At 36.6% G+C, this 7,841-nt stretch overlaps 1 long non-coding RNA gene across 1 annotated transcript; it reads right to left on the bottom strand.

Annotated features, from left to right (window-relative positions):
• Positions 1–1,072: 1,072 nt before the first annotated feature.
• On the bottom strand, positions 1,073–7,622 carry LOC137013647 (uncharacterized). Its single transcript, XR_010893756.1, has 3 exons — positions 7,572–7,622; positions 6,399–6,451; positions 1,073–1,246 (listed from the first exon to the last, which is right to left on the bottom strand). It is a non-coding gene; the product is annotated as an uncharacterized lncRNA (long non-coding RNA).
• Between the last annotated feature and the right edge of the window lie 219 nt (positions 7,623–7,841).

The following is a 7,841-nucleotide window of genomic DNA, read 5'->3' as shown; positions in this document are numbered from 1 at the left end:
AGTTGTTATTCTCATAAATTCAGCATTGATCTAAAAAAAAAAAAAAAAGAAGAAAAAAAAAAAAAAAAAAGGAAATGTAAAAACAACTGTTTTTTTTGTGTGAGATCTTGGGTTTTACATCAGGTGCCAAAATGTGCATTTTGGCTCAATTATCAGTTTCTTATGGTAGGGGATAATAATTTACTTTACAGATCTTCACTGACCTATTGTCATTAATTTAAAAAGTAACTTGCCTCATCCATTGTAAACAATGCAGGCCATCTCTCCATTAACTCTTCCACTGGCGATTCCTTTGCCACAATGTCCTGTCTTCGCAGTGAAAAAGTCTTGTCCATTTTGGCCTTTATCACTGCACGATTGTTGCGCTTCTTTACTTCACTTAAAAGTGACAGTCTCTCCTTTTCCAAATTGTCAGGGGTCTCTCCAATTGGAATGTCAGGTATGTGGTTGGCCTCTCCTCTCTTAGGTCTCTTGACGTTTTTTGCTGGTAATCCATCTTCTGGCGCTTTAGACTTCAGTGAATTTGCAAGTAATTCAGAACACCCAAGGCCCTTCAGCTGAGTTCGGTAGTTGCCCATTTTTGTCTTTAGCCGCTGCTTCCACCCGTAGCAACCGTTGTATGAGCCAGGTTCAGACAGGCATGGGTGTTTCTTGATTAGTGCTTCAGCAACATCACTGAAGTCTACATCTCTAGGGTAGGCTTTGAACTTGAATATCTCTTCTGCTAACTTTTCCAAAATATCTGACTTTGCTTTTGAACTCAGTGTCAACCTTGTGTTGTTTGACCTAAACACAGCATTTCCCTTTTCTAACTGCAGTTCAGTGTCATAAGAGAATTTTGGTATTGGAAACACGTGTGGCCACATCTGAGTTCTTGTAGAGACAGAACTAGAGGGTGTGGACAGGAGCTCTGTGTCATCTGATTGAGTAGACACTATATCATCACAGATAGTGAGAGTAATTTCTTGGCTAAAGTCATCAGATATTGGGATGACCTTGACAGTTGCCAAATCCTCAAGTTCCACAGTAGATGTCAAGTTCACTAGTGCATCTCCAAAGTCTCTGTCTTGGTACTGCAGTCTGAAATTGCCATTTAACCCACACACTTTCCTAACTTCATCCATAAGCTGCTCCATTGACTCTGGAATTCCACCAGGCAAAACTAGCTTCCTGGTGTCATCAGGATTCAGAATAACACGCAACTTGGCTGGCCTTTTGACTGCCATGTCTGCCCATCCAAAAGGATCTAGTCAAAACAAGAAAACAATAGTATTAGTTGCAGTACAAAATTTGTCATAACTTACATTAAATTCATATTCACAAATTAAATGATTAACAACACTGTCTTTTGACAATTCTGGTTAAAAAAAGAAAAGAAATTTCACAGTCAATATTATTTAGTAAATTCTGAATATTTAAGTCAAATTGATAAGGCCTTATGCTGTCTTAGCAGTTTTTTTTAACCAGAATTGTCAAAATAGAGTTGTTAATGAATTTGTGAATATGAATTTAAATTTGAAGTTTTTTTACATAGAAAAGGGACAGCAAATGTCTTTTTCATTAGTGATATGCTTGTATGGATAGTAGAAATTAAAATTGCCATGAATAGCTACAGTATACAAGCAGGCCTTTAAGGATTGATTTCACATGGAAAAGTACAAATTCATTTAAATGCATAAGGTATTTTTCATTTACTTGTGTGGTATTTAGAAGATATACTATTATACCAACTAAAAATTAATACTACACGCAGAATACTATATAATTTATACATTTTAACAGGGAACAATTTGACAAACTCAGATGCCCACTACACTGGCATGGCATTGTCTGACAATAGACATTAAAAATGTTATTTTAAATGTCTCATTTGTACATTTGTAACCCCACACCCATATACAACCTTATGCATGTATGTATCTCTTCAGAGAGATGAGGCGCCGTCCACCAACCATGTAATGGACCAGAGGGTAGGGATCTGTCAGCTCATGTGCCCCAACAAGCCTTAGTTGTGTAGTAGTAGTAGACATAACCAAGGCATAGGATCGATAATGTTCCAGGTACCAGGCATCCAATTTTTTGACAATGAAAATTAGTGTCTCTTGTAGAACAATCATATGAACAATTTCAGAAAACTCTGGCAGTCCAGCCAGTGACCCATGGGCTACCACCATTCCAATCCTATAGTTGAATCCACTGTAGGACACATGTTTTGTGAGGTCCACAGTGTCCATATGTGGGTACTTCTGTTTCACAGCCTGTGCAATATCCTCATTGATAACATCAAGTGGAAGTGTTGATACATCAGCAACCTCCAAAGGTGGCTTAGATAATCTACACATGTGTAGATTATATGCAGTCTGAAATTGGTGCCTTTGAGCTAACGAATACAGTACATTTTTGTAACAGTTTGTATGACGGATAACTCTTTTAAAAAAGCTATGTTTGGCTTCAAATCTTATAGTCCATAGAGCAACAAGGGGTCCAAACTGGCGTATCAACCCAGGATAGTGCTCTAAATAATGAAGTTTAGGCAGAATTCTTTCATGGGGGAAAACTTCTTGGAACACTGTCCTGTGTTCAGATATTTTGAAGTCAAGATAAGAAATGGAGTCCTCAGTGTGAAAAGGTGCAACAACAAGTTCCACAATGTCCTTTAATTCACAGAGCACTTGCCATGCTGGTTCATTCGAAGGTACTCTGGTTCCGATCAAAAGAGGAAGAAATCTTAACAGGCTCCAATTCTCATGTACATTACCTCCAATTGTTTTCCTTGTAGTATAGGAGAGGGGCACAACATGTGGACGGTTTGCCTTATCAGTCCACTTCAATGGAAATGCTGTTATTGCTTCATTCAAATTGGCTAATGTAAAATATTTTTTTGAAATTAACACATTAAGACAAAGAGCAATCTCGACAGGGACAATTCCTTCAAAGATATCATGAGCTATATCTGGGGGAAACTCTGTGTCACGCTGAAATATGACAGATTTTCAGACAGTACACACTTCTTTTTTACACCAAAATGACTAAACAATGAATTTTCTTCAATAGCTTTAAGATGAGAAGTATGAAGGTCCTTGTTTCTTGCACAAAAAACTCCTGACTTGACTTCGTTTGTTTGAATGTCTATATTTTCTGCTGTACAAAATCTGCAAGCATATTTACCAGAAAAACTTTCCACGAAGCCTGCAAGACCGTGGGCCCCAAGATTGTCTGCTACTACACAATGAACAAACCCTTTAATGCTTTTTCCCAGTTTGGCAATAAACAGTCCTTCTTGTTCCAATGTAATAAGTTCATCTACTAAGGGCTTCAGTACAGTCTCATAACCATAGCACTTAACATCTTCACTACGAATAAGCGCCGCTAAATATATATTAGACAGAGATGAGTGACAACTCGCAGGTAAGTTCCCTAATGTCCAATATACTGCACAGATTTTATGTTTTTTTCTGGAGGTGCCGAGGGGATTACATATTTCAAAATCATCTATGTACAAAATAAGTGAAATAGCACACTCCTTTGACAATTTCAAATTTTCTTTGTAATTAGTACCATCATAAAAGGATTTATATTGAATTTCATCAGATTGAATTTGATGGTGAGATTTCAAGTTGATTGCTTTTTCCAAAAACGTTTGACAACTTAGGATCTGCTGTAAAGATTTTAGTATAGAGATGTATTGAAAAGATTTTCCATTTTGGGAGTTGAGCACATATTCTATAGGTTCTACAATATCAAAATGTTTTTTGTAGTACGTCTTTCGCTTCCAAGCAGTTGAAAGTGGGCCATGACCACCAAATGAAGCTGAAAAAGGATTCGACCTGCCAAGAGTAGATGCTAGTTCTTGCAGAACAGTTTCATCTACTTGACAGTTAACATTCTGTAAGTGCTGAGATATGGTTTGATGTATAAGAGGGACAGAAGCAGTGCTTATTAAATAGTCAAACTCTTGTAAAAGTTCATCAACAGCCACACTAGAAACAAGATAAATATGTTCTAGCTTTAGTAAGAGAGAGGCAATTTTGAGCTCAACATTACGTGGCAAATCATTTAAAACCTGATCACCCAAGTTTTCTGTACATAAATCCTCTGAGAGCTCAGTACCAACACTATTAATATGGATACTGTCAGAAATATGACTTTCAACAGAAACATCTAAGCTTGAGCGCTGTTTCTCAAGTATTCCAAGCTTTAAGTCATTAACTGAACAATCCTTATGATTTCTGCTTCTATGAGTTCGAAACGAACCATAAATATTTGTTTTGTATGAACACCCCTGAAACACACAATCAACTGTTTCACTGTTTTTCAGATGCTGTGCTACATGTTGAAAATAGCCTTTCAAAGTGGATAGTTGACTACAGTTGCATAAGAGACATTTAAATGTGGTCGGTTCAGTTTGAGAGGACTGATGATGATGATTTCTTGACAAGTGGCTCAAAAGTGCCTTCCAAGTCTTGCAGGTACAAGGACAGTTGAAATAGATGCATGCATAGGAATGGTGGCGTCCATAATGTCTGTGTTCAAGTTTATAATGCTTAAGGAGCTCAGATCTTCGTGAAACAGAGGTACCACAGTCTTTGCAATTCCACATTCATTGAAAGACTAGGAAAAAAAAAAGCATGGTATATTTGCATTTAATTTATAGATTTTTTTTTAACTTTAATATTTTAGATAAATCAAGGATAGTTGACGCTGCATGACAGAACGTAGCAAATTTTAACACTGTCTGGTAAAATAAACCACATTAAATTGGTGGGTAACTTCTTGATTAGTTTTGATTTGGGGTTATTTGTAAATACTGACATGACGTGAACCTTCCTTTTTTTATACTGTCCCACAATTTTTTATTATATTAGCAAGGATACCTCTGTGGTAGTGTTGTCAAAAGTACTGGTACTTCGGTACCAAGTCGGTACTGAAATTTTGAAAATGTGATGATACCAGCATTTCTGTAGTACCGAGAATCCGGGTATATTTGGTACCCACTGATGGGGCTGTGCCAGTATTTACTTGAATATGACAAGAGTGAAGCACAAAGCTTTGTTTACAGAAGAAATAATAGGCTAGCAATTAAATGTGACATCGCAGCCATGGAAACATTTTGGTTCATGCCGAATGACAGAGGTACGTGAGTCCATACATTTAAGCTTCGTATTCTGTTTTCCGAATCACGATCTGGTCACCCGATTAGCAGAGAATTTAACAATATTCCATTAGTTATTCCACATGGAATCTCTGTTTCTTTTCCCAAATCTTCACTCAAGCAGGGGATTATAACGTTTCTTTCATTCGCATTCGGCTATTCGCATTATTTACTGTGGTAAAGTAGAAAAAACACCGTAAGACAGAAACCTTTTTGCTTGCACGTCAGTTTCTATTTAACAGAGTTTGTGCTTGTTATTAGACTTTATAAGGCGCGTCAAGTTTATTTGTATAGCGCGTTTCACACACCAGTGATTTTTACTTTCGTTTTCTCTGGCAGCGCTAAATCAAACATAGCCTGAATGTCTTGCCTCTGCGGAGGATAAAACTCGCTCTTCAGACCTTTTACAACAAGTGTCAGTTGTTTGTAACATCAGGAGATAACATGAAGATATTATTAAAGAGAAATGGTCTCTTTCCTGCTCGTGTCCCTCATCCCTCTCAAAGCGCAAAGTGGCTATATCAAAGTAATAACGGGACTTTGGCTATATGACGCGTCTTTGTGTGGAAATAAAAAACGAATGCTTTTTGAAATAATATTTAACTTTCTTATTATTTAGGTTACAATTTACCGATATTTATTTCATAGTTTTACAGACTGTAGTGTGTTGTTTCTCTGATGGAATAGCTAAAATAAACACGCACATCTGTTACCCCTGTTGAAAAAACGAGCATATGCTGGTAAAGTAGGTTTTGAAGCTGGTATGAGCTGGTTTATGCTGGTCCAGGACTAGCTTAGGACTAGTATGGACCAGCAGGACCAGTTTAGGACCAGCATTTGACCAGCATACAGCTTCAAAACCTACCTTAACAGCATATGCTGGTTTTTTCAACAGTACACAATGGATGTTTGAGCATTTAATTATTTATTTATTTTTTTATATTTCAAAATTTATTTCATTGAGGTAGCCTATATATACACACACAAACACACACACTCCAAATCATATTTAATGTTTTTAAAATAGGCTATATAAAATGGTAAAATAGTTCCAATAGATTTTACTGTGGTACCGAAATTGGTACCGAGAACCATAAAATTTTCATGGTATCGGTACCGACTACTGAAATTTTGGTACCGTGACAACACTACTCTGTGGTAATTTAAAAGCTATTCTCTAGTGTTAGTGATGATTCCTATTTAAAACATAAAAATAATGTTCACAGATGTTTACGTTGGTACTCACCAAATTCAGCAATTAGGGCAAAATTCTGGAATTTCCAGGGAACAAAATCCAACCTGTAAAACAAAGGAAAAGGTGAGATTTCACATCTTAGTTTTTTGTTGGGGCAATTAGCACTATCCATAATCACTAGACTGTAATTATTAATTAGTCCCTACTTTTGTAGTGATATTGTACTAAACTGCATTATGCTGACAGGAGAAACAATGGAATATGAATTCTTCCTTGTCAATCGGAACTCATTTTCTAATTCAGTAAGTTTTATTAATAACTTTCATTTTTCTTAGTCATTTTGCTTTCCAGATTCAATCTCTTAACGTTACTTGCGTACTAGAGCACGTACACACATGCGCACTCTTCAAAAACGGTGCTTAAAATCTCTTGACAAACTAAAATATGTAAATGACATTTGTATATATTCAAAATAAAAGATATACATTGTACTTAATGAGAGCTTGCTTATTTTGCTCAAGATAATGATGGAAGTCCACATGTCGTAAAAAACAAGAAAGCTGTCGTTCCAACCACACAAGTTTGCGATGCTTTTTGTGAATGTTCGTTTGAACTATGGTTTCGGGAAACACCGAATCATTTAACTATGTTAGTAACGACAGAACTTGCGATGTTAGTTGGATAACGATGTTTTTGGGAAACGCACCTCCAACAACTGGCACCGCTTCAGCCGTTTGCCTATGTGAAATCCGAATAATTGTTGTCGTTTTAAAAAAAAAAAACAATTACCGACTCTATACACAAATAGGCTGAAACGAACATTAACTGATTCCGACATTACCATTAACGTCTCATATAACGTTACAGCTCCCGCGGTCAATGTTTAACCAACGTTAGATTATTTGACGGCTGAAGTGTATGTGAGAAAGCCGTTGTAGTTTATTCGAGCACTAACTTTGTTAGAGACAAACGAGCCTTATCACACTAAATTACCATTATATTTTCCTTACATCACAGTGAAATAATAACTAAATTAACCTTGTATTTGTCACACTGAGGCAACATGTGTATTGCGATAGCATGGTTTGGTTTGGCTAGCTTTAGCTAACATGTGCACAAACACAGTTGTCTGTAAAGTAATAACCTAATTGTCCATCCTGCCACTAACCATAAATGTGAATGAAAAACACTTATTTTCGTTAAAACACATTTTCGAATGCTTACCTTGTCTAAAAAGATTTCCTAGGCCACGGACCGTCTTCAGACTCGAAGCGAAGCGATAATGGCGGATGGAAAAATGCTGGCTGGTGGCGCGAGCAGTTAGTTGATGTGACGTCATGTGGTCACGTGACATGAAAACATCTGGTTTAAAGTAAAAATACTACTTAAGTCAAATTGTTGTTTTTAATTTGTTCTAGGGGCTTCGTTATTTGCTTTAAGGCAAACTGAAAAAAACAGGTTTAAACCAGAAACCATGATTTTCACTTAGTCCAA

Source organism: Chanodichthys erythropterus, chromosome 3, assembly GCF_024489055.1.
Source record: "Chanodichthys erythropterus isolate Z2021 chromosome 3, ASM2448905v1, whole genome shotgun sequence".
Taxonomy (NCBI): Eukaryota; Metazoa; Chordata; class Actinopteri; order Cypriniformes; family Xenocyprididae; genus Chanodichthys; species Chanodichthys erythropterus.
Note: the sequence above shows the minus strand (reverse complement) of the source record. Positions and strands in the feature narration are given on the sequence as shown.